The sequence below is a fragment of the Lissotriton helveticus genome, chromosome 6 (genome assembly GCF_964261635.1).
Source record: "Lissotriton helveticus chromosome 6, aLisHel1.1, whole genome shotgun sequence".
In the NCBI taxonomy this organism is placed as follows: Eukaryota; Metazoa; Chordata; class Amphibia; order Caudata; family Salamandridae; genus Lissotriton; species Lissotriton helveticus.
Window position 1 is genome coordinate 794,300,618 of NC_136067.1, and position 7,317 is coordinate 794,307,934.

Consider the following 7,317-nt stretch of genomic DNA (forward strand, 5'->3'; position numbering starts at 1 on the left):
GTCTCTTGGCAGTGGATCACTCAGCTTGCACGTCATTGAAGATTGCAGCTATCTGCGAGAATTAGTGTGAATTGCAGGGCACATTGATCATCGACCCTTTAAACGCACCTTGCGGCCCCGGGTTCCTCCCGGGGCTACGACTGTGTGAGGGTTGCTCGATCGTCAATCACCCAGGGCGAGGCTTGGGCCTTCGCAGGGTTTGCTCTGCTTTCCTTTGTCCCCTCACATGGTCAGACCCCCGATCGCCTGTGGCAGGGTCCCTCACCGGGTCCAGCCGCAGAAGTACACCACTGGCGCGCCTAGCACCGAGAAGGGATCTGCTGACCAATCCTCCCTGGGTCTGTCCCAGGCGCCTGGCTGCGTGCCCCTCGTGGCTGTCTGTGGTATCCCACGGCTGCCTGCACGTGCACGCCTCAGGCCCCCAACTCCAGCTTTCCGGCGAGGGAGAAACCCCTCCAGATCTGATCCAGGGAAAGAGGGCACGTGCTGACAGGACGCCAGGCCCCTGCTCAAGCAGTGGCATTTGTTTCCATCTATGACCTCGGATCAGACGTATTAACCCGCTAAATTTAAGCACTAAGTGGAGGAAAAGAAACTAACCAGGATTCCTCCAGTAACGGTGAGTGAAGGGCCCAGCGCCAAACCCCCGCCCGGCGGCAGGCGAAAAAATGTGGTGTATAAAAGACCAACTCCCTGGCATCGCTCAGTGGGCCCAAGTCCTGGCAGGGATGGATATTGGGGGCCCGTAGCAGGCCCCCTTTCCCCCAGTGCTATTCCTGTGGAGGTGCCCCCCAACTTATCCTTGTACCAAGTGACAGGCAGTGCAAGGTGCCTGTCGCATAGTACAGGGATATGTAAAACATCTCTTTTTAACATTGTGGAGGGTAATGGGACCACCACGGTGGTGGTCGCATCGGAATTCCTATTGTGGGACTGCTGCATGGTTAGCGGGCGGTTCCAAATCAGTAGCAGAGAGAAATGTTGTAGATGAGTTTTTCAGTGAGGGCTATATCTTATCTAGACGTTAATTTTACATTAATTAGAGAAGAAAATTCAGACACTTTCGATTATTCTACAGTTTGAATATAATATCGAGGAGGTATATTTACTATTTGAGGGTATTCTAGATTTGTAGATTAGATTATAAGATAATTAATGTTGTTGAATATATTTTCTTTAGATTATGCTTTTATATAAGTTCTGTTTACGTATTATTTAAGTTTTCTGATTTCTACACATCAGTACCTATTGTGCTTATTTTAAAATCGACACTGGAATTTTCTTACCACTATTCATCTTCTTTTTGATGAAAGGTAAATGAAACATATTGCTTGCTCGTATCTTCACAAAATATAAGTTACTTGAACTGTACATGTTTCTCAATATTCTTTTGTACCACATTACATTATAAAATGTAGTATGTTGTAAAGGATTTGTGCAATACATTGATTGTAATCTACATTCAGTGTCTTTATGAAAGTGAAATATGACATTGAAAAATATACTATAAAATAAAAGGAATAACCAAGCCTATCATGGTGAATCTAAAAACATTGTCATTACACTTCAACATGCGAGTCATCCTCAAGATTAGAATCAAAAAACTAACATTCAACTAGGTAGGTCATGAAAATAAATGCCTACCGTTAAACTAAAAGGAACGTTATGTCTATTTTTCACAAGAATGTAAATGTCAAGGTTGTACTTTGTAGGTATCAACCTGGGCAGTTACAAACAAACTTTGCCCACATAATAGTACTAGGACACCATAACCCACTTCCGTAGTAAAGACAGTTTATTTTAATTAAGCAAAATTCATAAAACAGTTTCAATTGCAATTAATCTTATTTTTTTTAAAAGTTTAAGAGCATGTACAGACATGCGAACATATGAACAAAAAAATCAAGTACAATGGAGACAATAATGTACAACAATCACAATTTCATAAAAACATAATTCCAGTTCCTGAGTGGATTAAAAAATATATTGTCGACGCGCGTTTCGGCGACCAGCGCCTTCTTCAAGACAACCAAACTCTCAGGTTCCTAAATATAAAAACATAGTTACTAATCCAAAATTACATCCATTTTAACTCATATTCATATTGTCAACAATGTCAAGGTTGTATACACCAAGAGAGAAACCATTGGAAGATAACTGATAAGAAAGATACTGGTCAATAAACAAGAAGTGCTACTGGGACATATTTATCTTCCTAACCGTAATGTACAGACATTTGTACAACGATTGAGATAAGAAACTGTCACAAGGTGGAACACTATATAGTGATCCAGGGTTGTACCAAGTCACGTAAAAGCAATATGAAGCAATATGTATATCATGCTCCTTATTCAACCCCTACCAGCCCAAATGAGTAGAAAGTCTATGAAGTCAAAGCTCTCAGTTCTGCGCTTTACGGTGCGGAGCTATGGGGGTTTGAGAAACTGAGGCCATTAACACTTTCAGAAAACAAGTTCTTATGCAGCATTACCGGTCTTCCCCAGAGTACCCCATTACAGTCACTTAGATTTGATCTTGGCAGGAAGGCCATCGCGGATGTAGCAAAGCTTAGCCCTATTCTATACTGGCGTAGGCTTTAGACTACACCGGAGCTCTCTCATTTTGCTGAAGGGTTCATGGATGTCATAAAATCCGATGACTTCCACAAGATCAGTCGTCTAAGGGAACTTAGAAACTCTCTGGTGGGTATGGGCATGGCAATGCTATGGGAAAATCCTGCAACATAATCTTTTCCATCTAAAAGTGCCCTAAAGGAGATCTATTGGGAGCAGGTTGCATAACGTATCTGGAGTGGTACTGGTTCTTCAACCATGGCTGGGGAATTTCTTGAGGCAAAGCTTATCCCCAGGTTAGAACCATATTGGGATAACATCACTAAACCTGGGGATAGGAAGCTCTATTTTCAGCTTAGAGCAGGATCCTTGCCCCTCAAGTCGCTAACTGGAAGATGGGCTGGGGCAAATAGTAATATCTGCCCTGCCTGTGGGTGTGATAAGGAAACCATTGCTCATTTCCTTTTTGTTTGTCCCGTATATGTAATCCTAAGGCGTGTGTGGTTAGCCCCAATGTGTAAGTCACTGGGTACAAACAGTAGCGCCGAAGCACTAAGACTTATATGCACCAGCACTTTACCATTCATTTCAATATCAACTGCTAAATATTTGGGATGGGCGTGGGTGCTAAGGCAAAAATCTTAGGCTGTGATTACCAACTACGTGTCTGTTGTGTTTTTAAGACAAATTATTCAGCATGATTATGTAACAAGTTTGACTGTCACTTGCCATAATAGCCTCTTTGTATATAGCACTCGAGATGAATTTTACTCCTTTTTTTATCATTTTAGAATTGTTTTTATTGTGACTACTTATATGTACATAATCAGCAAAACTCTCATTGTACATATATTTGTAAAAAAAAATGTGGAATGTTTATTTATGCTTTTATGAGTACATCTCGAAAAAAGCTAATTTTGAATTTGAATTTGAGTAGAAAATAGTGGTGATGGCCCGCAAAATTACAAATGGGACATCAGAGATAGATAATGATTGTAAAAAGGAACTCATTTTTTTCATGCCCTCCTCATTTTTACAGTTAAGAAGAAGACAAAGAAGAAGAAGAAACTTTATTGTTCAGTTAATTAAAACACAAACAATGTAACATATTTTTTACAACTTGTAACTGCCTTAAATGAGAATTAAAATTGCCATTTGATGTAATATAAAACATTTTGTTTATATTGTTGGTTGAACTGGTATATTTTTTAAGGCTAATTCATGATACGTTAAAAGTTTTAGCAGATTACAGTTCAGTTGAGTGTCTTATGGATTAAGGCTCTGAGTTACGGCAGCCCTATATGTATTATCAAATACAAATCAGATTAATAAAATCCTCTTTGTTTGACCACAAAATCTACATGTTCTGGTGGCTTCGTATTTCCAGCGTGGTTGATCTGCTGCTGTTGGTAGGTTACCAAACCGGAGTGCCATCAGTCATTTCTTGTAAAAGATATAGAAACTGGAGCTTAAGTAGCGTTCTTGTTTTAAAAAGTTGTTCACTTGTGTATTCACCTGCTGGATGTTGATTTATCTTCTAGCAATGATTGAAGTCTTGCAACTTTGTTTGCAATACATCTGACTTCTGAGAAGGACAGACTTTTCCACAAGACTTCTGTCTTGGTGTTTTGAAGGGCTTTGTGGAGAAAATTTATATATGATGATCCTTTATCTTTCTCAAATTCCATCCAAAGTGCTTCACTGAGTTTACAGTGCTTTTGGTTCAGTTTTATTTTGTACCAGCTTTTTACTGTCAAAAACATCCTTTATTGTGTTTCATTTATATGGGGTCGATCCCGTTCAGAAGTGCTCTAAATTGGATTCGGGTTTGCCGAATCCGACACGGAGACATTGTTTCCGACTGAATTGTACCCAGTTCCGAACAACCAATTACGATGCTCTGTAACTATTAGGGCTGACCAAATTGGTTCCGAAATGCATTCGTACAGGTCGAGCCTTTTCAGAGCCAATTGTACAGCTTTATGGACATGGATTCCGGGCGAGCGATTACGATAACATATTTGGACAGCCATTCCGATTCGGTTTGCCTGGAACAAAATGTCTGTTGGACTCTGTCTTTGGGGGCCTGTAGCAAGCCCCCTTCACCTGTAGCCTTCTGAATGGGGCCCAATGGGTCCCCCCTTTCAGACCATGCACAGTGTGGCAGGTACCATAGGGTGTCTGCCACAGGGTGCACGATTTTCCCCAGCCACCCCTTTCTTCAATGGCAGCCTGTGTTCTTGTTCAGAACACAGGCTCCAATTGAAGTCAATAGGAGTCCAACTGAATCGTATCCAGAAGCCATCCAGATGCATCCAAATCACTCAGTCAGACTCTCCTGATTCAAGTAATCCGGAAAGCATTCCGGAACCGATTCAGTCGGAATGCTTTCCGGCCGAGTTCGTAATCTGCCCCTTAGTCCAAATTACAGCTTCACCTGAGCTGGTGATGCACTTTTTGCCAGCTGGAAAGTCAGTGTATAGGTGGTAACCTGGAAATTGTTTAGCAATGCTGAATCTTTTCTGTATAGTGTAATGCTGCCATGAATTAGTGTTGGCAGGAGCCTTTCTGCCATCTTTGCTAGTAGTGGCTTAAACGATGGACACACCAATTCTCAGAGTCCTGAAGGCAAATGTTAATGCACCAGCCCTTTTTTTCATGTAATTCTGTTGTGCTTGTTGATTGAATCTGTTGTCTAAGTAGATTCCAAAGTATTTATAGTTTAAAACTTCTTCCAGCTTCTTCCCATTCAGCCAGATATTGAGAAAGATCCATTTTGAATCAGCATGGTTTTCGTCTTGTTTATGATGATTTTCAGTTTATTTATTGTTATATAATTCTGCATTTTTGTCAGTGCCCTCTGGAGACCTACTTCTGTGAAGCTCATTAGTTTGACACTGTCAGTTTAAGAGAGGTGTGACAGTGTTAGCATCCCTAGTTGTGGGGGGTGAGTGTTAGTTTGATCCAACCTTTTGGTGAAGTCACTCGAGAACAGGTTAAATAGGTTGGGGGCCAGCACGCATCCTTGTTTCAAACCCCTTTTTATCAGGATTTTCCTTGAGACCCTTGTCTTGTCGCCTACTTTGACTCTTACCCAGGTTTTGGTGTGTAGCTGGATTATTCCTTGTAGTATATTTCCTGGGATTTTCCAGTCTTTTAGCTTTGTCCATTGCCTGTGGTGGCCTATGCAGTTGAAGGCTGCCTTTAGGTCGAGAAAGCCGAGGTGTGGTCTTTTCCTATCCTGTTTAAATTAGTCAGCAATTTGAGATACCGCTAGTATGTTCATAGTAGTTCCGGTTCCTTTATTGAATCCGATTTGATTGATTTGGATCAGGTTCTGCTTCTCTGACCACTCAGTTAGGTGGGCCAAAATCAAGGCAGCCAAATATTTTGCTTCAACGTCAAGATGATTTGATAGTTTGCTGAATTTGTTTGTCCCCCCCCCCCCTTGTGAATTGGATTTAATATGGAGCCATGCCAGCTTGGAGGGATACTGCCCAGCATTTCTATTTCGTTAAACAACATTGAAAGTTGTATACCCCAGAATTCTGTTTAGCCCTTGAATATTGCCTTTGGAATGCCATTTGGACCAGGACCCCCATTGCTTATTCATCTTTTTACTATATCAATGGTATAATCAATTGAGACTTTTTAAGTAAATAAGCTTTTCTTTGTAGGTGTTTTGCTGTTGCTGAGGCCCTCATGCCTGTTTTATGTTCATTATTTGATTGGTGTACCAGTAACTTTGTTTGAAGTGTATCTGAAAGTATTTTCCCTTCGAATCTTTTTACCATGAAGTCTACCCAAATGTTCCCTCACACATTGGCACTATACAAAACTTTAGTTTGCCTGTGCAGATTGTTTATTATGCATAAGGTTGCTATCTTTAGCCAAAGATGTTTTTTGTACACCTTTCTCAACTGTCATACTTTTTCCCATCCTTAATTTTCACTGTCCATAGTTGTATTGTTCCATGCAGCCTTTCGCATTTCTTTTTTCAGTGTTTTCAATTTGTGTGAGGTGACTTTTTTGTAATTCCCTGATTTCCTCCTGTTTCTGTTTGTCATTAGAAATGTCAAGTTGGATGTAAAGTCTGACCAGAAGCTTATTAAATCAATATTTTGTTTATTGCAGCTGGTCAGTGCTGGTTCATTATTGAGCAATTCAATTCATTTGATGATGTGTTTGTCCACCTCAAGCGTTTTAGGTTTATTGTGTTTAAGGGGCTGTCCAGTACTAAATTGTGTGGGTGCCTTCCAGGATGTACACCAAATTAAGTTTATTGTTGACTATGGTCATTCTGCGTTGAGAAGTTGATAGAGAACTGGGCTAGATGTGGCATCAGGGGTAGGAAAATGATTGTGTAATCCAGTATTGGTTGAACTTATATACTGTGTAATGTAAATTTTGCGAAGACCCCTCTGTCATTCTCCCTTTTACAACTCGCAGTCCTAAGTACTCTAACGTTGTCACGAGTTCCCGATCTGTGTAATCTAGGTGGTATGCTGGCTGCTGAAATTGCAATGTTCTTAGATGTTAATTTGTCATCTTTGTCCAGTGTGTGAATCAGATTGGAGTTGAATTCACCTGTTATAATTCCCAGAGGGGCCACGTGTTTCTTGTCTCTGCCACTATTGATATGAGTGACGAGATTAGTGTTTTTTTTATTTTGGTACTTGGGTGTATGTATATGTTGATCAATAGTACTGTCCTAAATCCTGCATTCCCGTAGCAACAAAGTTTG

General features: G+C 40.7%; 1 pseudogene; it reads left to right on the forward strand.

The window, feature by feature from the left end:
• Positions 1–154, forward strand: LOC144764546 (5.8S ribosomal RNA; annotated as a pseudogene).
• The last annotated feature ends 7,163 nt before the right edge of the window (positions 155–7,317 follow it).